Genomic DNA, 24,147 nt, shown 5'->3' with positions numbered 1-24,147 from the left:
AACCACGCCCCTCTCCCTCCTCTTCAAGGGGGACCGAGTAGTGGAGTTGGTTATCCGTGATGCCCCTCCGAGGCAGCGCGGTTGACTAAAATGGATCGGTGGCACTGAGTGGCGAAGCGCCGCAAGGGTGGTCCGTCCCCTCGCGGGGTGACAGTTTGCGGACAAATCGCTCGGAGGTGCACGTGCCGAGATTGGGCTCGTCGGGGGTGCCGACGTGCTCCCCCCGGATTGGAACATGGACCTCAGATCAGGCAAGGCTACCTGTCGAGTTTAAGCATATTATTAAGTAGAGGAAAAGAAACTAACAAGGATTTCCCTAGTAGTGGCGAGTGAACTGGAAAGAGCCCAGCTTGAGAATCGTGCGGCTTCGTCGCGCGAATTGTAGTCTGGAGAGGCGTCCTCTACAACTCACCTATCGAATCAACTAGCACCCAAAATGGATGGCGATGAAGCGTGCGACCTATACTCGGCCCTGAGCGCGAATTGTAGTCTGGAGAGGCGTCCTCTACAACTCACCTGTTGAATCAACTAGCACCCAAAATGGATGGCGATGAAGCGTGCGACCTATACTCGGCCATCGGGGCGAGTGCGAGGCCCTGATGAAAAGGAGGGCATGGGGATCATGGCGCAGCTCCAGGGCCTGAGCCCGAGTGAAACGACCCCCAGTGCAGATCTTGGTGGTAGTAGTGAATATTCAAATGAGAACTTTAAAGCCTAAAGTGGAGAAAGGTTCCATGTAAGCAACAATTGGACATGGGTTAGTTGATGCTAAGAGATGGGGTAGTCCTGAGTCAAGGCCGCATTGTGCGCCGCGCATCGAAAGGGAATCAGGTCAATATTCTCGAACCGATATGTGGTAGTGGACGGTAACGTGATCGAATTCGGAGATGCCGACAGGGGCCCCGGGAAGAGTTCTCTTTTCTTTTTAATAGCCCGCCCACCCTGAAATCGGATCACCCAGAGATAGGGTCCAGCGGTTGGTAAAGCACCGCACCCCTCGCAGTGTCTGGTGCACCCCCGACGGAATGTGAAAATCTAGAGGAGCAATTGCCGATCACGCTTGATCGTCCTCATAACCACATCAGGTCTCCAAGGTGAACAGCCTTTGGTCAATAGAACAATGTAGGTAAGGGAAGTTGGCAAAACAGATCCGTAACTTCGAGAAAAGGATTGGCTGTCGGGGGTCTCCCAGAGTTGCACCAGCCACGAGGGCGGACCTCCGCGTGTCAACCGAGAGATGGGCGTAGAACGTCGTCCCTTGCGGGACGGCCCTCCCTAGGTGATGAACAGCTGTCTCAAAACTGGTACGGACAAGGGAAATCTCACTGTTTAATTAAAACAAAGCATTGCGATGGTCCCTTTGGATGTTGATGCAATGTGATTTCTGCCCAGTGCTCTGAATGTCAAAGTGAAGAAATTCAACTAAGTGCGGGTAAAATGGCGGGAGTAACTATGACTCTCTTAAGGTAGCCAAATGCCTCGTCATCTAATTAGTGATGCGCATGAATGGATTAAGGAGATTTGCACTATCCCTATCTACTATCTAGCGAAACCATAGCCAAGGGAACACGGGCTTGGAAGAATCAGTGCGGGGAAAGAAGACCCTGTTGAGCTTGACTCTAGTCCGACTTTGTGAAATGACTTGAGAGGTGTAGAATAAGTGGGAGCTTCTGGCACAAGTGAAATACCACTGCTTTTAACTTTGTTTTACTTACTCCGTGAGGTGGAGGCGGGCCTCGGCTCCTACTTCTGGTCTTAAGACACGTCCGTGTGCCGATCCAGGTGGAAGACATTGTCAAGTGGGGAGTTTGGCTAGAGCAGCACATCTGTTAAAAGATAACGCAGGTGTCCTAAGATGAGCTCAACAAGAACATAAATGTCATGTAGAACAAAAGCGTAAAAGATCATTTGATTTTGATTTTCAGTACGAATACAAACTATGAAATCATGGCATATCGATCCTTTAGTGTTTCAGAATTTGAAGCTAGAGGTGTTAGAAAAGTTACCACAGGGATAATTGGCTTATGGAAGCCAAGCATTCATAGCGATGTTGCTTTTTGATCCTTCGATGTCGGCTCTTCCTATTATTGCGAAGCATAATTCGCCAAGTGTTCGATTATTCACCCACCAATAGGGAACGTGAGCTGGGTTTAGACCGTCGTGAGACAGGTTAGTTTTACCCCACCGATGAGCGGTGCCGCAATAGTAATCCAACTTAGTATGAGAGGAACCGTTGATTCACATAATTGGTCATTGCGCTTGGTTAAAAAGCTAATGGCGCAAAGCTATCACGTGTAGGATTATGATTGAATGCATTCAAGTCGTAATTCATGCTAGACGCGGTGATTCCTACCTCCCTGATTGTTACCCGACTGATAGTAGGGATGCCTGTGCGTCCTTGAGAGCATGTGTCAAGAGCCTTCCTCGAGGTGGCCGAAGGAGCGGCCTCGTGGACTCTGAATGGCAATTCCAAATGATCGGGGAGATGAATCCTTTGCACACGACTTAAATATGTGGCCAGGTATTGTTAAGTGGCAAAGTAGCCTTGCTGCTACAATCCACTGAGATTCAGCCTACCATTGCACCGATTTGTTCCCTCGTCTCTACATCCGTCCCATGGCCTGTCTTCTCGCGTCTCTCTTACGTGGGATTTTCGTACTCCCCGCTTACCTTATGCGCATGTGCACCTCCCAACCCTCTGCGTGCGCACCCTCTCCCCTCCCTTGCATCCCTCCCACCCCCTTGCATGCGGGCGTACACCCATGCATCCCCCTTCTCACACATGCGCACACACACGCCTCCCCTCGCATCTCCCCTGTCCTTGCACGCATGGATGCAACTTCCTCTTGTGCGCGCGCGCAGTGTCCCTCCCATCCAACCTTGCTCAAGGAGTGCACTACTTAGAAACCCTATGTATCACGTGCATTCAAGGGGTATTTGAAAGACCCCTCTTCTAAAATTTTCCCCCCAATAAAAACACCCCTCTTTACTTATGAACTAGGATTTTTTCCTAAAGTTGAATTAAAAAACCTCTCCTATGTATCACGTGCATTAAAGGGTATTTGAAAGACCTCTCTACTAAAATTTTTCCCCCAATAAAAACACCCCTCTTTACTTATGAACTAAGGGAGTTTTTCCTAAGGTTGAATTAAAAAACCTCTCCTATTATTGTAAACTTGTTAAAAGTTTTCAAAAAGTTAAATTAAAATACCTCTTCTTTTGAATGCACGTGGTATACTAAAATTTAGTGAATTGAACTCCTTGAGCGACCTTGTGCGTGTGTGCTCCCCATCCCCTCTCATGTGTGCGTCCCCCATCTCCCCTTGTGCACATGCACACCCCCTCGAATCCCCCCCTTGTGCACATGTGCCAACCCTAGTCCCCCTCATCCCACCTTGTCCGTGTGCGCACCTTCCCTTCATCCCTCCCTTGTGCATGTGCGCAACCTGTTGAGATATTGAGCTCCACTCATGATATGCAAAGATGACCGTTATCTCACCGACTTATTAGCTACAAATGCGGTTGGTACACCGTCCATGAATAATAGTTGGATGACAGCTATCTTTATGTACTCTAGTTAGTGGCTCAGTTAGTATGTCACTTTAGTTAGCTGAGTTTGGTTTGAGATCCACATATAGGGTTCACCTATTCCTTTGTAGTTAGAGTTCTTTTGGCTTTCACAACTAAGAAGCGGAAAATTGTTTTCAGCCTCCACCTTTGTGTATATTCCCCCATTGTGTATGTGAGAAAGCTATAAGTGAGACTCATTCCTTCTCTCCCACTCTCTTTACATGGTATCAGAGCTTGGTTCATGGTAAGGAGCTCAAGAAAGCAAACTAAGTTCGCGGTGTCCTAGTAAGATCAGTGTTGCTTTTTTTAATTTGAGTTTGGGAGCAAATCTCTGCAGGTAGCACAGTCGAAAAGTGCAAGAGTATACTGTCTCAGATTGGGACGCCTTTCGCTGCGTGGCGAGAGCGCAGTATATTCTACGGGCCAGGGTAAAGCCCTTGGTGCCTTGTTTTTGTTGTGTGTAACCATTGTTTTGCAGGTCGGTGAGAAGTTATCGCAGAAATTACATCGTATGCCTGTGCGCAGAGATATTGGGAGTGACAGAATCATTTTTATTGCATGTTGATGCATAATCGTCATTAGGAAGTGACTGTGTGGTCAAATATCACTCTCGTCAGTTTTGCAGCCCTTCTGAGATAGAAGTGTTTTTTTGCAGTGACAGAATATTTTGCAGTGTTTTGTAATGGCGTCTGATGCTCTTTCACAAATTGTCACTGAAAAGCTTGACAAGAACAACTTTCAAGCATGGAAGTTCAAAATAACGAATTTCCTTAAGGGAAAAAGCTATTGGGAGTTCATTACTAGAGCTGAACAAGAACCAGTTATTCCTAATGTTCCCAATCAACAAGAGTTGTAAGCATTTAAAGGTTGGTATGAGAGCCAGAAAAGTTATGTACTGGCTGTCTATCAATATTTCAGATTCTATGATTGTGCATATTCAGGATGCAATCACGCCGAAGGAGGCGTGAGATACTTTGATAAAAATGTATAGCATAAATACGCAAGTCAAGAAAATGCAGTGCAAGCAGGAGTTGCATAATGTGCAGAGAAAATATGAGCATCAATGGCTATCACATGAAGGTGAAGAAGATTGCAGATGCACTTGCTTCTATTGGGTTGCCAGTGGAAGATGATGATTTAGTTTCTGTGACCTTGAATGGTCTAGGAAAGGATTATGCACAATTCCGGACATCCATTACCGTCCGTGAGAATTTTTCTGATTTTGAGGAGTTGATTGCTCTTCTAATTTTCGAAGAGAAGAGAAATGGTTGTGCATCTTCTTTAGGAGGAACTTCAAAAGAAGCTGTCTTTTACTCAAATGCTGGAAGAGGTAGAGGTAGAGGTAGAGGTAGAGGTAGAGGTAGAGGTAAAGCAGGTCGATTTGAAGGCTGTGACAGAAATCAGAATATGTAGCAAATTAAAGAAAATCAGTCCTATGGAGGAGAACGTGATAACTTTAGAGGTAGGGGGAGCCAAAGAGGTCGTGGTGGATGGCAGAGAGGCCAAAATGCAAATAGCAATGTTGAATGCTACTATTGTGGTAAAAGACTGCTATAAAAAGCAGAATGACATCATGACTGAAAAATTACAACAAGGCAATTATGCATCCTCTAGTAGACAGGGTGATGACAGAAATGAGCATCTATTTATGGTGCAGCACATGATTAATTTTGTGACAAGTGCAGAAGAAAGCAATGATGTATGGTATGTTGACTCAGATGCGTCAAACCACATGACAGGTCATGCAGAATAGATGCAGGATGCAAGAAAAATGAAAAAATCAGGATTTATGGAGACTGGTGATGATACTGCACATCCTATTGTGCAGATTGGTAAAATTTCTTTGTTTATGTAGGATGGGAAAAAGAAATACCTGTTTAATGTATTTCATGTCTCGAATATCACCAAGAACCTGGTTTCTGTTGGCCAAATGGTTGAGTAGGGCTTGTAGGTCAGATTTAATACTCATGGATGCTTTGTTGAGGATATGAAAAATAAAGACCGCTTGATAGCAAAAGGGAAGAAGAAGGACAGGATGTTTACGTTGGATGCGGACTTGCCTGAATTGAGTGCAGTAATGTTTGCACATGGGACTGGTGTTGGAGATATTGATATCTGACGGAAACACATTGGTCATGTTAATGCACAACGACTTAAATTAATGCAGGCTCAAAATATTGTTGCAGGATTGCCTAAGTTTAAGGTTGTAGAAATGCATAAGGTATGTGAAGCCTGTCAATCTAGAAAACAGGCAAGGAAATCATTTTCTAGACATGTTCAAGAGAGTAAGAGGCCATTGAAATTAATCCACTTTGATGTGTGGACTACTAAAGCTGCATCTATTGGAGGCTGTCATTATTTTGTCACTTTTATTGATGATTACAGCAGAAAAGTTTAGGTGTATTTTATGAAAAAGAAAAGTGAAGTGTTTGGGCATTTCAAAGCTTTTAAAGCTTTGGTTGAAAAAGAAACAGACTTGCAAATAAAATGCTTAAGGTCAGATGGAGGGGGAGAGTACCTCTCAAATGAGTTTGGAAGTTTCCTACAAGAGCATGACATAAAGCAGCAATATTCATGCAGTCATACCCCTCAGCAAAATGGACTTGCAGAAACGAAAAACATGCATATTGGAGAGGTATCTCGTGCCATGCTCAACGAAAAAGACCTGTCAGATTAATATTGGACTGAAGGAGTTGCTACAGTAGTCTACATAATGAACAGGACTCCGACTGCATGGTTGAAAAAGAAACAGGCCTGCAAATAAAATACCTAAGGCCAGATGGAAGGGGAGAGTACCTCTCAAATGAGTTTGTAAGTTTCCTGCAAGAGCATGGCATGAAGCAGCAATATTCATGCAGTCATACCCCACAACAAAATGGACTTGCAGAAAGGAAAAACAAGCATATTGGAGAGGTATCTCGTATCATGCTCAACGAAAAAGACATGTCAGATGATTATTGGGCTGAAGTAGTTTGCTACAGTAGTCTACATAATGAACAGGACTCCCACTGCAGTAATACATGGCATGACGTCAGAGGAGAGATATATTGGTAGGAAATCAGATATTTTTCATTTGAAAGTTTTTGGTTGCATTGCCTATGTTCATGTGTCAGATGAGTTGAGATCCAAGTTAGATCCAAAAGCTGAGAAGTGCATCTTTATTGGTTATTCTCTGTAGCATAAAGGATATAGATGCTATAACCTTCTACTCGTAAGGTTACAGTGAGCAGAGATGTTTTTTATGAGATGAGCAGTTGGTATAAACCAGTAAATGTGATTGATGATGTAGATGCACAAAATAGTAATGTTGCACAGAATTCACAGCAGCAATCACAAAATATTAGTGAACCTGTAGTGTCCTCTAGCAGTGGTTCACATACTTCGCCATGGACATGCAGATTGAGATCAGGAGGATCTTCTCAAAGCAATGCAGATAGTGATATACAAGTATTACGAAAAGTAAAAGAGAAAGTAGATCAGTCCATGGTTGATGTGAATACAGGTCACTCTGGTGAATCCAGTGGCTCAGAACAGAGCCTTGATGATTTGTTACACTTGGAGTAAGAAAGGCAATGGATGTTTTGAGAGCACCTAGTAGTGAGCCTATTTTGCATAGGTCTACCAAAGCTAAGTATCATGTGGATAGGCTAAAATATGATGGATTTATAGCCATTCACTATGCATATATTGTCAAAGTGATACATGAACCAGAACCCACTTCTTTTGAGCAAACCATGGGAAAAGAAAAATGGGAGAAAGCCATGGATGAAGAAATGGATGGTTTGGAAGGAAATGCTACATGGGAATTGGTGCCTTTGCCTAAAGACAAGAATGCAATCGATTGCAAGTGGATTTATAAGATAAAGCGCAATGCAGATGGTTGCAGATGGTTCTGTGAACAGATACAAGGCAAGATTAGTTGTCAAGGAGTATGCACCAACATATGGCATTGATTATGAAGAAACATTCAGTCCGGTTGCAAGGATGGCAACTGTAAGAGCAGTCATTGCTATGACTGCATCAAAGAGATGGTCTTTACATCAGATGGATGTAAAGAATGTTTTCTTGCGTGGTGATTTGTAAGAAGAGGTTTATATGGAGCAGCTATCAGGGTATGTTCATGCTATTCATCCTGAGTTTGTTTGCAGGTTGAAGAAAGCCTTGTATAGCTTGAAGCAAGCACTCAGAGCATGGTCTGTCAAGATAGGACAGTATCTTGTCACTATTGGCTTTCAGATCTTCAAGGTAAATTTCTCAGTTTATGTGAGAAAAACAGAGAAATGTATTATGCTACTTATCATTTATGTTGATTTGATCATCACAGGTGATAGTGATGAAGATATGATTCATGTGAAAATGCTATTGAAGCAGAAGTTTGAGATGAAGGATTTAGGAGAGCTGCGTTACTTCTTGGACATTGAGGTGATTAGATCCACAAGTGAGATATGGCTCTTGCAGAGGCAGTATGGATTGGACATGCTGTGCAAATATGGGATGACAGGCTGTAAGCTTATTTCAGTTTCTTTGGAGCAAAATGTGAAGTTGAGCGCAAATGCAGGAGAGCTTCTGGAAGATCCTACTATGTACAAACACATAGTAGGAAGTTTGATTTATATGACTATTACCATGTCAGATTTGAGCTATGCTGTTGGGTTGGTAAGTCAGTTTATGCAGGGTCCAAGGAAACCGCATTTGGATGCGGCTAGATGCATACTGAGGTATGTGAAGTCCACATTGTAGTATGGTCTATTATATGAGACTGGGGTTCAAATACAGTTGCATGGATATACTGATGTTGATTGGGCTGGTAGTATTTTTGATAGACGATCTACCAGTGGATATATATTCTCTTTTGGGAGTGCTGCAGTCACTTGGAGTAGTAAGAAGCAACCTATAGTTACCTTGTCAAGCACAAAGGCTGAGTACAGGGGTGCAGCAATGGTTGCATGTTAGGTAGCTTGGTTGCATAAGCTTCTTTCTGATATGCATCAGTCTATAGATGGGTCAATTGTCATTTATTGTGACAACATGAGCAGTATACACTTGACAAATAACCGAGTCTATCATGCTAGAACAAAGCACATTGAGATGCATTATATCACTATGTGCGGGAGAAGGTTCTAGTAGGTTTTATTGATCTAGTTTATATCAGCATAGAGGATCATGTAGCTGACATATTCACGAAGGCATTGGGTACAGAGAAACTGTGCAAGTTCAGAGACGTGCTTGGTGTGTGCACTAATTGGGATTGAGCTCTAAGAGGAGTATTGAGATATCGAGCTTCACTCCTGATATGCCAAGGTGTACCGTTGTGCATTTATGTCATCGACTTGATACCTGCAAATGTGGTTGGTACACCATCCATGAATAATAGTTGGATGACAGCTATCTTTATGTACTCTAATTAGTGGCTCAGTTAGTATGTCACCTTAGTTAGCTGAGTTTGGTTTGAGGCTTACATATAGGGTTCACTTATTTCTTTGTACTTAGAGTTCTTTTGGCTTTCACAACTAAGAAGAGGAAAACTGTTTTCAGCCTCCACCTTTGTGTATATTCTCCCATGTGTATGTGAGAAAGCTGCAAGTAAGACTCCTTCCTTCTCTCCTACTCTCTTCACAAAACCCTCACCCCCCTCATTCCACCTTGTGCACATGCGCACTCCTCCCTCATCCCCTCTTGGGCGTGCACAATCCCCACTCCTCCCTCATCCCACCTTGTGCGCGTGCGTCCCCCATTTTCCCTTGTGGACATGCACACCTCCTCTTATGCTCCCTTGTGCGCATGCGCAACCCCCACCTCCCCTCATCGCACCTTGGACGTGTGCACACCCCCTCTCATCTCTCCCTTGTGTGCGTGTGTAACTTCCATCCCTCGCTCATCCCACCTTGTGCTCGTGTGTCCCCATTCCCCCTTGTGCGCATGCGCACCTCTCCCTCATCCCTCCCTTGTGCAGATGGATAACCCCCACCCCCTGATCGCATCTTGTGCACGTGCGTCCTTCATCCACCCTTGTGCGTGTGCGTACTCCTCTCCTTTTCTTCATCCCACCTCGTGCGCGTGCGTACCCCCCTCCCTCATTCCTCGTGCGCTTGCGCACCCCTCGTCCCAAACACACTTCCTTATGTACATGCCCCTCCCTCCCAACATCCCTCCTTGTTCGCATGCCCGTCCCCCCACACACTTTCCCTTGTGCACATGATGCACACCCCCCCCGTTCCCTCATCTCTCCCTATGCGTGTACGCAATCTCCCTCTCATCCCACCTTATGCGTGTGCGCACCCCACCCCCCAGCAACCCCCTGTTGTGTGCATGGGACCCCGCCTTGCGCGCATCTCCTCACCCTTATGCGCATGCGCACATCCTCGCACTCCCTCGTTGCGCCCCCACCCCCATGCGCACCTGTCCCCTACCGCCAACTCCCCTTGCATGCATCCCCCAACCCTCCCTTCCCCCCCTATCCCTTCCCTCATCCCTCCCCTTCCCCTTACCTCATCCTCCTCTGTGCGCATGCACCTTATCTCCCATTGCGTCCCCCTCTCCCTTCCCTCATCCCCCCTATGCGCATGCACCCTATCCCCCATTGCGTCCTCCTCTCCCTCCCTCATCTCTCCTTTTAGTATGCGCCTCCCTCCCTCCCCTCTCCCTCATCCCCCGTTGTGCACATGTGTCCCCTCTCCCCCTTCCCGGAGCCCCCCTTGTGCGCATGCGTCCCTCCCCCTCATCCCCCATCGCTTCGCCCCCCCCTTAATCCCCCCTTGTGCCCATGCGTGCAAACCTCCCTCACCCGCCCATCCTCCCCCTTCTCTCATCCCACTTGTGCGCATGTCCCCCCCCTTGCACGCATGTCGCGTACCCCCCATCCACCTTTACAGAATAAGACAATACTATTTTCTGACAGTTATTTTACGTAGTGCGGTCACACCAACTCTCATACACCGGATCCCATGAGAACTCTCAGTTAAGTGTGCTTTGGTCAGAATAGTACTGGGATGGGTGACCCTCGGGAAGACTTGGTGCTGCACCCTTTTTGCCGTCGAGGTTAGCGGCGATCATGCCACGCCTTGGTATCCCTGATCATTGACCTCACTTTGTCTTACTCTTGCATCCCTTCTCTTCTGTCCCCCTCCTTTGCACGCATGTTGCGTATCCCCATGCCTCCCCACCCTCCCTTTGCGTGCATGTCGCGTATCCCCCATGGTCCTCCCACTCCCTGTGCGCATGTCTCGTACCTCCTCCCTTTGCGTGCATATCATGTACCATGTCCCCCCTGACCATGCCATCCCCTTGTACGCATGTTGCATACCCCCCTCACCAGCACCCCCGCTCGCCCCCCCTTGCACGAATGTTGCGTATCATCCCACCTCCCCTTGCGCCCATGTCATGTATCCTCCTCCCCAACACCCACCCTTCCTTGCACGCATGTCGTGTATCCCCCTCCCCAACACCGCTCCTTTGCGCGCATGTCATGTACCCCCTCCAACACCCCCATCCTTGCACGCATGTCTTGTACCCTCCTACCTTGCACGCATGTCGCGTATCCCATCTCTCTTCCCAAACACCCCTCCTTTGCGTGCATGTCGCGTACCCCCGTCCTCCTTCCCCAACACCCCCGCACTTGCGCGCATGTCGCATATCCCCACCCCTGGCCCCCACCCTCCCCAACATCCCCCCTTTGCACGCATGTCGTGTACCTCCCCCTCCCTAGCACCTCCCCCCTTGCGTACATGTCGCGTAACCCTCCCTCCTTGCGCGCATGTCATGCACCTCCCTCCCAACCCTCCCAAATAACCCTCCGCTTTGCACGCATGTCGTGTACCCTCCCTCTCTCCTACACCCCCTTTCCACATCCCATGCCTCTCCTTTTGCGCGCATGTTGCGTACCCCCACCCCCCTACCATCCCCAACCCCCCTCCTTTATGCGCATGTCGCGTACCCCCTCTTCCCTGCACCACCCATGTCCCCATTGGCTCTACACCTCTCAATGCCCCCTCCCTTTGTGCGCATGTCGCGTACACCTCTCTACACCCCATGCCTCCCGCCTTAACGTGCATGTCGCGTACCCTCCCACCCCCCAATCTCCTCAACCCCCCCTCCCCCCTCCTTTGTGTGCATGTCGCGTACCCCCCCTCTCCCCCTACACCTTCCTCCCATGCCCCATGCCCCCCCCCCTTGCACACATGTCACGTACCATCCCCTCTCCCTACACCTTCCTCCCATGCCCCATGCCCCCCCCCCTCCCAATCCACCATGCCCCCCCCCCTCCCCCTTTGCACGCATGTGTGATTCTCCTGCTTGTGCCCAAAGGCCGACCGTTGAACGAGGGTCGTCAGTTAAAAAGCTTGTAGTCGGATCTCGGGAAGGAGCGAACGGTCTGCCTCTTTTGGTGTGCACCGGTCGCTCCGTTCTTTCTATTGGGGACATGCTCTTGGCCTTAGTTGGCTAGGACGTGGATTCGGCGATGTTACTTTGAAAAAATTAGAGTGCTCAAAGCAAGCCTATGCTCTGAATACATCAGCATGGAATAACGTGATAGGACCTGTGGTCCTATTGTGTTGGTCTTCAGAATTGGAGTAATGATTAATAGGGACAGTTGGGGGCATTCATATTTCATTGTCAAAGGTGAAATTCTTGGATTTATGAAAGACGAACTGCTGCGAAAGCGTTTGCCAAGGATGTTTTCATTAATCAAGAATAAAAGTTGGGGGCTCGAAGATGACCTAGTCTCAACCATAAATGATGCCGACTAGGGATTGGCGGATTTTACTTCGAGGACTCCGCCAGCACCTTATGAGAAATCAAAGTTTTTGTGTTCCGGGGGCAGTATGTTCCGAGTGGAGCTTGCGGCTTAATTTGACTCAACACGGGAAAATTTACCAGGTCCAGACATAGTAAGTATTGATAGATTGAGAGCTCTTTCTTGATTCTATGGGTGGTGGTGCATGGCCGTTCTTAGTTGGTGGAGTGATTTGTCTTATTAATTCCGTTAACGAATGAGACCTCAGCCTGCTAACTAGTTACACGAAGGATCCTCTTTGTGGCCAACTTCTTAGAGGGACTATGGCCGTCTAGGCCATGGAAGTTTGAGGCAATAACAAGTCTGTGATGTCCTTAGATGTCCTGGGCCGCACGTGCGCTACAGTGATTAATTCAACGAGTTTACCACTTGGACCGAGAGGCCTAGGTAATCTTTTGAAATTTCATCATGATGGGGATAGATCATTGCAATTATTGATCTTCAACAAGGAATTCCTAGTAAGCGCAAGTCATCAACTCAGGTTGACTACGTCCCTGCCCTTTGTACACACCGCCCGTTGCTCCTACCGATTGAATGGTCCGATGAAGTTTTTCGATTGTGACGATGCCAATGGTTCACCGCCAGTGATGTTGTGAGAAGTTCATTAAGCCTTATCATTTAGAAGAAGGACAAGTTGTAACAAGGTTCTTGTAAGAAGGGATCATTGACACACATCCGTGAGAAACATCGTGAACCGTGGACGTAATGTCGAGGGAACGCGCTCGGAGGCACGACCGTTGGCGCTATGCTCCCTGTTGGAGCCGGGCGAAAGTGGGCGTGGCATCGAGCCGAGGCGGCCCATCGGTGGCGCCACATGCGCGGGGATCTTCCCCCGTCCTCCGCACGGGCAGCCCCCTTGCTTCGTGCCTTGGCACGAGGTCGCATGATAAACCTTCCACCCCCCGCACGGGGGGTGCAAGCACCAAAGAAACGCAACGGTCTAATCTCCTTCCCTCGTGGAGGACATAACACTAGTAAAAACGACTCTCAGCAACGGATATCTTGGCTCTTGCAATGACGAAGAATGCAACAAAATGCGATAGGTAGTGTGAATTCCAGAATCCCGCGAATCATCGAGTCTTTGAATGCAACTTGCACCTGCGGCTTGTCCAAGGGTATGCCTGTCTGAGCATCCTCGCCACAACCACGCCCCTCTTCTTCCTCTTCGAGGGGGGTTGAGCGATGGAGATAGCCGTCCCCAATGCCCCTTCGGGGCGGCGTGGTTGGCTGAAATGGATTGGTGGCACCGAGTGGCGAGGAGCTACAAGGGTGGTCCATCCCCTCGCGAGGCGGCAGTTTGGGCACGAATCGCTTCCCCCGGATCGGAACATGGACCTCAAATCAGGCAAGGCTACCCGTCAAGTTTAAGTATATAAAAAAGCATAGGAAAAGAAAGTAACGAGGATTTCCCTAGTAGTGGCAATAGCGCGCAAAGGGGGGGGGGCATGGGGTGTGGAACGGGGATGTAGGGAGGGGGGAGGTACACGACATGGACACAAGGCGGGGGAGGGGGCATGGGAGGTGTAGGGGACGGGGGGTATGCGACATGCGCACAAAGGGGGGGGGTCGGGGGGTTGGGATGTAGGGGGGGTACGCGACATGCACGCAAGGGGGGGCATGGTGGGTTAGGGGGGGGGCATGGGGCATGGGAGGGGGGACCGATAGCGAACAAGTACCGCAAGGGAAAGATGAAAAGGACTTTGAAAAGAGAGTTAAAAAGTGCTTGAAATTGCTGGGAGGGAAGTGAATGGAGGCTGTGGGTGCGCCTCGGTTGGATGCGGAACGACGAGAGCTAATTTGTCGCTCGGCGTGGGGTGTTGGTTAGCGCAGCTCGATGCGACGGGATAATGCGAGCCGGTGGGTAGCAAACCCATGGAGGCGCAAGGAACCTCAGAGGTGGGATCCCCCCCACGGGGTGCACCATCGATCGACTGTGATCTTCTGTGAAAGGTTTGAGTGGAGCGTACCTGATGGGACCCGAAAGTGGTGAACTCACAGTGGACCATTTTTGGTAAGCAAAACTGGCGATGCGGGATGAGCTGAAAGCTGGGTTACGGTGCCAAATTATGCGCTAACCTAGATCCCACAAAGGGTGTTGATTTATTAAGACAGTAGGACGATGGTCATGGAAGTCAAAATCTGCTAAGGAGTGTGTAACAACTCACCTGTTGAATCAACTAGCCCCAAAAATGGATGGTGCTGAAGCGTGTGACCTATACCTGGCATCAGGGCGAGTACAAGGCCTCGATGAGTAGGAGGGCATGTGGGTTGTGGCACAGCTCTGGGCACGAGCCCGAGTGAAACGGCCCCCAATGCAGATCTTGGTGGTAGTAGCAAATATTCAAATGAGAACTTTGAAGACCGGAGTGGAGAAAGGTTCCATGTGAACAATAATTGGACATGGGTTAGTTGATCGTAAGAGGTGGGGCAGTCCTGTGTTAAGGGTGCATTGCATGCTGTGCATCTAAAGGGAATCAGGTCAATATTCTCGAACCGGTACATGGCGGTGGACGGTAACGTGATCGAATCCGGAGATGCCATCGGGGGCCCGGAGAAGAGTTCTCTTTTCTTTTTAACAGCCCTCCCACCCTAAAATCAGATCACCCGGAGATAGGGTCCAGCGGTTGGTAAAGTAATGCACGTCTCGTGGTGTCTGGTGCATTCCCTGTGGCCCATGAAAATCTGGAGGAGCAATTGCTGATCATGTCCGGTCGTACTCATAACCGCATCAAGTCTCCAAGGTGAAGAGCCTCTGGTCGATAGAACAATGTACGTAAGGGAAGTTGGTAAAATGGATTCGTAACTTCGGGAAAAGGAATGGCTTTGAGGGCTAGGTCTAGGGGTCTGCGAACTGACCTTGAAGGCTGTCTAGGGTCTTCCCAAGCTACACCAGCGGTGAGGGCAGACCTTCGCGTGCCGATGGAGCGACGGGCGCAGAGCGTTGTCCCTTCTGGGACGGCCCTCCCTAGGCAGTGAACATCCATCTCAGAACTAGTATGGACAAGGGTAAATATACGACTGTTTAATTTAAAAAAAGCATTGCAATGGTCCCTGCGGATGTTGATGCAATGTGATTTTCGCCCAGTGCTCTGAATGTCAACCAAGCGCGGGTAAACGGCGGGAGTAACTATGACTCTCTTAAGGTAGCCAACTGCCTCATCATTGAATTAGTGACGCACATGAATGGATTAACGAGATTCCCACTGTCCATATCTACTATCTAGCAAGACTACAACCAATGGAACGGGCTTGGAAGAATCATCGGGAAAGAAGACCCTGTTAAGCACCCCTCATCCCCCCCTTGTGCGCGTGCGCAACCCCCCACCTTGTGCGCATGTGCACCTCCCCCTCATCCCTCTCTTGTACGCGTGCGCAACCCCCACCCTCCCCTCATGTCACCTTCTATGCATGTCCCCCCATCCCCCCTTGTGCACGTGTGCACTCCCTCTCATCCCCCCCTTGTGTGTGTGTGCAACTCCCCCCCCCCCCTCATCTCACCTTGTGCGCGTGCGCACCCCCCCCTCATCCCTCCCTTGTGCGTGTGCGCAACCCCCACCCCCCCTCATCCCACCTTGTGCGCGTGCGTCCCCTATCCCCCCTTGTGCATGCGTGCACCCCCCCCTCATCCCTCCCTTGTGCACGTGCGCAATCTGTTGGGAGAAATGTGATCAAGGTCTTGCTCTAAGGGTCATATGTGCATCTAAGCCTTTTTTCATAAAGAGTAGACGAATGAATAGTTGCCATGAGAGGAAATTGCTCCCCCCGAATTTCATGACCGACATTTTTGGTGGATCAGTTTTGGACGAGAACTTCGACCAACTCTCCATCTAAAATTTGACCAAAGTGATCACAGGCTTCTTGACAACACACAAACCCTGACTGACTGCTTCGACACAAATGTTAGGTGTCTGAATTTATATATGAGCTCTCACAAATCCAAATCTCTCAATTATTAATCCACATGTGATATTAGGTCAGAGATGTGAAGACCCGAGTGAAAGATACACCAAATGGACCACTTTATTTTAAAGAAACCTCACAAACCTCCACACATCCCAATGGCCCTTGTTGTGGAGGTATATTGACTACAAAGATCTCCATGATCCACAAGCTAACTTCTACTAACAAAAGTTGTGGATATTGTTATTGACCAGAGACTAGACTTGTCCCTCAGGTACAGGCACCTGCTGCCACCCCACCCTCTACAGGTGGTGCTACAATTGCTACTACGACTTTTGGTTCATCTAGCACTGCTACCGCAATTCCTCCCATAGTACCTCCCATGACAGATACGTTGGGATCAGAGGGATGCACAAGCACATGCATTGATTGTAATGTGTGGCAAGAGGGTTGTTATACCTCATATTCATCCTAGCCTAGGGGGCATGGGACATGTTCGCCAATCTATATCAGATGCGGAATGAGGCCAATGTTGCCTTTTTGCGCAGGCAACTGGATAATGTGAAAGATAAACGAAGGTGATCTCATGGATGCATACCTCACATAGGTCAAGAGCTTATAGAGCAGGTCATCAATGTTGATGAGATTGTGCTAGATTCTCAAGTGGTGTCCATCACATTGGATGGCCTACATGATTCGTATTAGGGCTTTGCTATGACATTGAGGTTAGTGGCCATGGGTAACCCCAACCACTACATCTTCCATCAGCTTATTTCCCTACTCTTGAAGGAGGAGCAGAGTCGTAAAAAATGGGTTGCTTCCATCAAGGCAGATCAGGCCTTTGCCAGGGATTACAAAGGTAAAGGCAAGGGGGGGAAGAATTTCAGCAAGCCCAAACCTTTATCTGTTACCTCTTCCTACCCCGTCTGACGGGAAGAACAAAGCAAAGTTCTGCAATCCTTGCAGGAAGCCAGGACATATTTCTGAGTGTCGGAAGTGCATTGCTTTGGAAAAAAAAAAACAGCAGCAAGGTCTTGTAGTTCCAAATGCCCCTGCTGCCCATGAGCACAGCCATGAGGCAGCACATATGGCTCAGACTTGCCACTATAATCCAGAGAAGCATGATGCAGCTTTGTCAGTTTTAGATTTTTTCGGATTCATTTTTTAATAGTGGTGCTTATAAGCACATTACATTATTGCACAAATCTATTTTAGTTCTTGCATGATGCACCGAAGGGTGGGCACTGTCATTTGTGCAAACAATGCATCTTATCTCAGGAAAGGATTGACCAAGTGCAGGTCATTTCAGTATCAGGGGATGCAATGACTCTTGTGACGTGTTATATGCTCCAGGCATGAAAACAAACCTGCACTATGTTGTGACGTGTTATATGCACCAGGCATGACGTGTCATAGTAGCTAGTCCCTACTATGCGTGATGGAGTTTATGGTTTTCAATCTTATGAGTGACTATCATGAGATTGAAACTGCACTATGTTGTGTTTTTAGAGGATGAGTTTGGGAATGTTCCTGGATTCATCCAGGTATATGCTTCTGCCGTATTAGTGGACATGCAAATTTCACCTTGTGAAGTTTTCGTCCAAGTTGCGGCCTGCTGGTATTGCGATAATTCTTTCTATCTTAAATGGTGCGTTGTCCTACCAGATAGATTTAGATTTAGATGCTCGTTTGGGAGAGACTTAAATGAAATCGTTTAGACTTCACAAGCCGTTGTAGCTTGAATGAAGAGATTTGGAGTACTTTTTGATTAGCCTTCTTCTTTAGTGCTAGCCTTCGTCATGGCTGAGTTTGCCCTTCACCTCCGGAGTGCCGATAGAAACTCAGTACGAAGACTTTGTATAAATGGATGCTCAAGTATGTGTGGGTGTGTGGATTTGTATGTGTGAGAGCATACTTTTATACTATGGTCTACACCCACTGTTGGGCGCTGATGACGTCAGTGGGGATGTCATAGTAGCTAGTCCTTACTATGCGTGATGGAGTTTATGGTTTTCAATCTTATGAGTGACTATCGTGAGATTGAAACTGCACTATGTTGTGTTTTTAGAGAATGAGTTTGGGAATGGTCTTGGATTCATCTAGGTATATGCTTCTGCCGTATTAGCGGACATGCAAATTTCACCTTGTGAAGTTTTCGTCCAAGATGGTTATCATTGTGCTGTGTATGACAATTGTCATGATAACTCTATAGTACTTACTGGCACACTTTCCAGAGGGCTGTAGTATCTTGATGCATACGAAAAACAGGCTGTTACAGAAGCAAATGAAGCTGCTGAATCTATAATTTCAGATACACACTTGTGGCATGAGAGAGTGGGACATCTCAATTATGGAAGTTTGGTGAAAATGCATTCTAAGGACATGGTTGTTACTTCCACCTTGGTCAAACATGTCTGTGAGGGCTGCTTGTTGGTTAAAATTGCATTGGTTCTCATTGTCAAAACATGGGACTGTTGGTGCATCCAAGAAGTTGTGTCTAGTACATAGTGATGTATGCGGGCCGATGGTGGTAGCATCACTTGGGGGCTATTTATACTTTGTTCCTTTGTGGATGATTCCACCAGACATACTTGGGTTTATCCTTTGAAGTTCAAGTTTGATGTCTTCTCTTGTTTGAAGCATTTTCTTGCTATGGCTGAAAACAAGAGTGGAAGCAAGCTCTTGGCCCTCTACACTAAGACGGGGGCGAGCATGCATTTTCTTGCTATGGCTGAAAACAAGAGTGGAAGCAAGCTCTTTGCCCTCTACACTAAGACGGGGGCGAGCATATATCCTGTGAATTTTCATATTTCTTAGCAGCTTGGGGCATAATACATTGGTGTATAGTGTAACAGAATGGAGTCACAGAGTGGAAGAATATGACATTGATGGAAATGGCCTGATGCATGCTTAATAAGTGTTCACCTAACAAGTTTTGGTTGGACGCAATTATGTGCGCCAAGTATTTGGTCAATAGAGCACCCACATGGGCATTGAAGACCATCACTCTTTGTGAAGCATGGACAAGCTGGAAGCCTGTGATTACGTGTTTGGTTCCTTAGCATATGCAGATGTTCCCTTTCAGCTGAGGCATAAGTTAGATAAGGCAATCAAATGCATTTTCATTGGCTACAGCTCACAGGGTTGTATCAGCCTAGCTGAGGCAATGTTATTGTTAGCAGAGACATTGCATTCTTACTAAGAATGCAGATTTACCTTGGCTGGACTGCGCAAAACAGCCACAGTAGATGCTTCTGATGTGTTTCATTCCTTGCTGCCCCTCTTTCAGTCAATGTAGAAAAGGGGTAGGGGATAGCTTAGAGAAAGGGGGATTGAGGAGAGGAAGGTAGAGAGAGGAAGGGAGAGAAGGAAGGGAAGGGGTAGAAGAGAGAGAGAGAGAGAGAGAGAGTAGGCTGCAAGAAGGAGGAAGGAATAGGGAGAGTAGATCGAAAAGTGAGTATAATGGAATTGAGGTGGGCTTATATAGTTCCTTCACTACTTATACATAACCCATAACTTAGGCTAGTTTTGGTCTTCATTACAAACCATCCCCACCAAAAATAACATTGCCCTCAAAATTGCAAGTGGTGGCTCGAAACAAAGGCTCCTTGCTGCTGCAAAAAGGTCATACATGCCACCCGGCTCAAATGGAAAAGTAAGATAGTTCTTGTTCCCATAAGCTGTAGAGCCATCGGGATCATGTAAGGGTTCATCCCAGCTAGCATGCTCATCATGAAGAAGCTCCAAAATCACATAGAGATTGGCTGTCCCCAAGGCAGAAGGCAGTTATTTTGCAAACCTCACCGTGCCTTACTGTCCACTTTTCCCCACAGCGAAAGCATTCATTGTTCTTCCATATACCTTGCAAGGCAGATTTAATGAGCTTTTGTTGCATTCTGCCTCAATGCTAAGAACTGAAAATCATTCTCATTGTAGCTGCTGTATTTAGGCTCCAACAACTCTAGGAGCATCTTTGCTTTCTCAATATTTGTTGGGAGCACAATGGCTTGTAGCAGTGCTCGCCTGCCCAAATGCTAAGAACTGAAAATCATCTTCATTATGGATGCGATTATCACACTCATACAGTTCCAGTAGTTCTTGTGCTTCCTCAACATTCCAGGGATTTTCAGTCCTCATATGTAAGGCCTTCAGCCCTGGCTTGGACCGTTGTAATTTCCTTCTAACCATGACACCCATGAGGTCTTTGAAAGCTGCCCATGTATATTGCTTCCAAGATGGCCAGATGTGGGCATGGCGTAGGCCATCGTAAGGAATCTTGCCCTCATCATCCATTGGATTCAATTTGAAATATCCTTCCAAAGCTGAGAGCCATTCTTCCCGCTTATTAGGATTCTTGGTTTCTCCTTTGAATCTGTGCTCCATCAAAATATCTTTTAATTGTGTGGTATTGTCCAACTAGGTCCCTGCCATAATGTAAGAAATATAAAATATCCTTGGCCTCAGATGATACGCCCACATAGGTATGGTGCTGATTTGACAAGGCAACATCAATGTCCCACTTAGCCTGCAAACTCATGTGCGTATTGGGCATATGGCATCCTTCACATAAATTTTTCCATGCTGCATTTCCTGTCCAGGATGCATTTGAGGTGGTCTAGACTCTATGTGGAGCCTCCAATCTGATAGAAATCGAGGCCAATTCCTCTCATAGGCAATGTGCTGAAATAGAGATGAGAAATAACTGCTGGAGGATAGGCTCTCCCAAAAGCATCCACATGAGGTTGGGATGTGCCAAATGACGGTAGTAAATACTGGCCTCTATCTGTTGGAATAGGATTGGTCACCTCCCCACCTGTGAGCCCCCATATGAGGAGTGAATTAGGGGGTGGACCATAGGTTGATAAGAATCATGGAGCTGCTAAATGGGCAGCACATGCGCTGCCATGTGGGAAGCAGGACTAGGAGAATACCTGGTAGTGGAAAGCCACCTTGGTGGGCAGAATTGGTACGGAATGCCACGTGGATGTCTACGATTGGACAGGCCAGATCTGTGCAGGGTTCCAGCAGGAAAACAGGGTGATGAGCTTGCGATGGTACGGATGACATCAACAGGCTGTACAGCTGTGTATGGAGCAGTTTTGGAGCCCGAAAGAGACGTCATCAGAGGTGGAACCAGAAGGGCCTGATGTATTGTGTTTTTTGAGGATGAGTGCCTATCATGAGATTGAAATTGAGAGATCATGAGATTGACCTGCACTATGTGTTGTGATTTTAGAGGATGAGTTTGCGCATGTTCCTAGATTCGTCTAGATATATGCTTCTACCGTATTAGTGGACATGCAAATTTCACCTTATGAAGTCTCGTCCATGTTTGCGGCTTGTAGATACTTGCGATGAATTCTGTCTATCTCAAGTGGTACATTGCTTTTGCTTGGACGCTCATTTGGGAGAGACTAGAATGAATTAGCAATTGTAGCTTGAATGAAGAGGATGTGGACTACTTCTTGATTAGCTTTTTCCTTTAGTGCTAGCCTTTGTCACGGCTGAGTTTGCCCTTTACGTCCGTAGTGCTGACAAAAACTCAGGGTGTGTGGATTTGTATATGTTAGAGCATATATTTATACTATGGTCTACACCCATTGTTGGGCGCTAATGATGTCACTAGGGATGCCATAGCAGCTAGTCCGTGCTATGCGTGATGGAGTTATGGTTTTCAACCTTATGATGGGCAATCAGGAGATTGAAACTGCACTATATGTTGTGTTTTTAGAGGATGAGTTTGGGCATGTTCTTGGATTCATCTAGATATATACTTGACATGTATCCAAGATACTTCAGCCATACCATGGAGGGGGGTTTGTTGCCATGTAGCCCTGATATGGCCTTGTAGGCAGGACTGGTTAGGACACTTAGTCCTATTGGGACGTCTAGTCCTAGTTCACTTATGACACTTAGTCATACATTGAGTATGGGCCCTATGAAGGCCACCATTTGTACTTTCTCGTTATCCATTTTGCAAGTACAGCTTCAATTCCTTCAGCTTGTTGTATCCTCCTTGCATTACATTGTACTTCCATTGCTCCCCGCATCCAACTGCATGCACACCAATGATGGCATGTATATAAATCCCCCACAGGTTCATTTGACCTCTATTTGTAATTGGGTGCATAAACTTGAGGTAGATATGTGAGCTAGTACAAGATGGGTTCTCATCATATTTAACATGACTATTTTAATGAAGTCAAGACTATTGGAACAACTAGACAACTAGGATAACAAAACGACACCTCCCACTTAGCTTGATGTGGTGTGTGTGCAACAATCTAGTGCCATGTGGGGGGTAGGTGTGCATATACACATAACATGATGAGTTGTTATCTAGACTAGGGGTACCTTGGCGAGATGTGTCAATCTTTTGGGAGATGCACCTGAAGAAGGATATTGGCTTGGATGCACTGACTTAGGGCATGTCGGCTTCATGATCAGGAACTCTCTACCACCCTCATGGGTGAGGACTTGTGATATATTGTAGGTCTTCTTCTTGAAGTCTATGTTACTCATTGAGTCAGTCAGTTATGAACCACGTCTAGGTGGTTGCTTGAATGGATGATGATATTTTTTTCCATCCTATCATGGGGGTTGAAGCTTTGATGTTCTTATGTCTATGCAACATATTTAAAAGAGTTGTTGCAAAGTTGATTGCACGATATGATGACTACAATTTCTTTTGAGAATATAAGGATTTGTAGCCATTAGAAATTGGGCCAATTAATGCCTCTATGTCTACGAACCCAATGTATCTCTGGATTCTAGACTGCTAGATTAACCAATCTAGTAGTCTACGAGTACATCTAGGATTGCTTCATACCTCATGAACTGCATGCACACAATGTTGGCATGTGTACTACTCCACCATAATCATACTTAAAAGAGTCACGGTCCATTGTGGCATGTGATCCCATGCTCATACCGTGATGTGCTCATCGCATGGGGGCAAGTGGAATTGACCTCTGTTTCTAATTAAAGTGGGCATATACTCGAGGTAGAGACGTGAACTAGCTTAACATGAATGTCTAAATAAAGTCAGGACTATTGGAACAGCTAGACAGCTAGGACAGTTGAGACTGTCATAAATTGAGGTCATCGAAGCTGCAACCCTTATGACAGAACTACACCCACCATTTCTCTTGATGTGGTGTTTTGCAACAATCTAGCACTATGTGGGGGGCCAGGTGTGCATATACACGCATCATGATGTTATGGGCCATAAAGTTCTGAAGTTGTTATGTTTATCACCTATGCAACAGTTTCTAAATAGAATGGCAAAGGCAATTCAATAATACGGTGCTTTGTAGCCATTTGAAATTGGGACCAATCAATGTTCCCTATTCTACGAGCCCTTGTGAATTTGCATACAAGACTTTTGGCTTAATGAATCTGCCAAAGGAGGGAGATTGTTTGGGGAACCATTATCTCTAAAGCATAGACAGATACAAGCCTTTTGTGCCCTTTAATCTCAACTGATCTGTGGCCTTACAAATTCTGGCATCTTGTCTATTGTGAGGAGACAGTCCTGTCCACTTGTCTTTGGGCTGACCAAGAAAGGGGAATAGTCGGAGGAAAAGGCCATGCTTTTCTTTTTGTCTTTTATGTTTTCTTGTTTAATGTTGCTTTATTGGGAGGGTGGTGGAGATGCAAAGAGACACGATTTGAATGTTGTGGATAAATTCAAGGGTTCCATCACAGCTCATAAAGAGCGAAAGAATGTGCGCAAAACACACATTATTTTTTTGAAATGCGATTAGGAGCTATACCTCAGAAGAGGTGCACAAAACACATTATTTTTTGAAATGCGATTAGGAGCTATACCTCAGAACATTCCTTGCAATATTAGAGCCTATTAAGACTTCACATTATAGTTG

The 24,147-nt window shown here is 46.7% G+C and overlaps 1 protein-coding gene, 1 non-coding gene and 3 pseudogenes across 5 annotated transcripts in view; all 5 read left to right on the top strand.

Moving 5' to 3' along the window:
* The window catches only part of LOC147881770 (nudix hydrolase 26, chloroplastic-like), a 97,424-nt gene that overhangs the window by 72,173 nt on the left and 1,104 nt on the right, over positions 1-24,147 (top strand). The gene's annotated exons all lie outside the window — the stretch shown is intronic.
* Positions 238-2,593, top strand: LOC147881774 (25S ribosomal RNA; annotated as a pseudogene).
* LOC147881773 (18S ribosomal RNA) lies at positions 11,841-13,031 on the top strand (annotated as a pseudogene).
* On the top strand, positions 13,347-13,499 carry LOC147881772 (5.8S ribosomal RNA). Its single transcript, XR_015543982.1, has one exon. It is a non-coding gene; the product is annotated as a 5.8S ribosomal RNA (ribosomal RNA).
* LOC147881771 (25S ribosomal RNA) lies at positions 13,719-15,617 on the top strand (annotated as a pseudogene).

The sequence above is a fragment of the Dipteris shenzhenensis genome, chromosome 30 (genome assembly GCF_047967505.1).
Source record: "Dipteris shenzhenensis isolate YYH24624 ecotype China chromosome 30, Dip_SZ_1.0, whole genome shotgun sequence".
In the NCBI taxonomy this organism is placed as follows: domain Eukaryota; kingdom Viridiplantae; phylum Streptophyta; class Polypodiopsida; order Gleicheniales; family Dipteridaceae; genus Dipteris; species Dipteris shenzhenensis.
Note: the sequence above shows the minus strand (reverse complement) of the source record. Positions and strands in the feature narration are given on the sequence as shown.